A 1,618-nucleotide genomic window follows, 5' to 3' on the forward strand; every position below is an offset into this window, starting at 1 on the left:
TGACGCCCCCCCCCCCAAAAGGCGGGGGGGGGGGGGGGGGGGGGACGACGACACTGATGCCCTGGCAAGGGTGAGGAGAGAGGTTGAAGTGCTCTTTCATGTGGGTTGTCTTCAAAACAAACATTCCTCAGGAGAAAGGTCACACTCATGAGGGGTAGAGAAAGAGGAGGGTTTCTTTTTCTTATTGCCAACTATTTCAAATAAGCCCCTGGCTTCTTGCATGCTCCCATCAAAACTTATCTTTATACCTAACTCACCACACCATGCTAATGTGGTCTATTTATTTTTCCCCCAAACTATGAGGTTTTGACATATGAGTATTATATTATTCATCATTGTGATTCAAGTTCTAGAACATAGTAAAGCATTAATAAATGGTTATTGAATGAATGAAGAGGATGGAAATAACTGTATTTTCTTAACTACCTTTTATACATATTGAATAGGACCCATGGAACCAAAATATCTTTTCCTAACATAATAACCACAAAGCATTATGCAGCATGTGACCAACAACTTATATTTTCTTTTCATCGTAGTATAAATTGGTAACAAAATCTGAGACAGTATCTATGAATATGTAAAGTCTTTGAGGTTGAAACTAAAAGATTTATGTTACTTGTGCATTTCTTTTTGTGTTTATTCCAATGTTGCTAGTTTGTAACCTTTGAGTACATTGATAACTTTAATAGTAATTAAAATAAGTATACTACTACCAGGAGATGGCATACTGAATGGCATACACAAGAAGGCACGTGGCATTCCTATAATAAAACTGGCAGACTGAAAAGAAAAGATTTCTTCTAAAGCAAGATCATCTTGGGCTTCCATTCAGTTGACCTTCATAACCAGACTAAAGGTTACCATTATGGCTGAATGCATGTGTTTAACCTTGGCCAGCCACCTTAATGCTTAGGGATTTCCCGTAATGAGTTAGGAGACGAGGTGAATTCCCAGAAGGAGCCCTAGATGTGAAACTGACCAGAGTCCAGGTCTTTATCAGCTGATTTATTTTCACACGCTGTCCTCAAAGGTACTTTACTGGTAGAAGCCGGTTACTGTCAGTTTAGAGTGAAAATGCTGGCTCTTGGGTTCATTGGTTCTCTTTTATAAGATTGCTTGAATTCACAATTGGAGTGTGGGGTGTGTGTATGTGTGTGTGTGTGTGTATGTGTGTGTGTTGTGTAACGGTTAAGAGCCTGGATTCTGGAATTTGACTTGTGCAAGTTATTTAATCTCGTTGGGCCTCAGTGTCTTCAAGTGTTAAATGAAAATAATACAACCTAATGACCTCATAGATTTGTTGTGAGGGTCAAATGAGTTAATGAATACAAAGCACTTGGGACACTGTCTGGAACATAACTGCTAAAGAAGTGTTAGCTGTTTTTACTGTATTACATCGATACAGCATTCCATTCTTCTTACGTCTGAATAATATTGGGTCCCTATTAAATAGGGCAATGAATGGAAAGTGTCTATGTGGGAAGGGACACTGTGTGACTTATTCCTTGAAATATTTTAGGTTTTGTAATGAAGTGGAGGAAGCTTTTCAAGTAGAAACTGCTCAGTGGAGATTCAGGGACTAGAGAGCACATGTATAAACAACCCACCTCTTTGC

This window comes from Myotis brandtii, unplaced genomic scaffold (assembly GCF_000412655.1).
Source record: "Myotis brandtii unplaced genomic scaffold, ASM41265v1 scaffold453, whole genome shotgun sequence".
Lineage (NCBI taxonomy): Eukaryota > Metazoa > Chordata > Mammalia > Chiroptera > Vespertilionidae > Myotis > Myotis brandtii.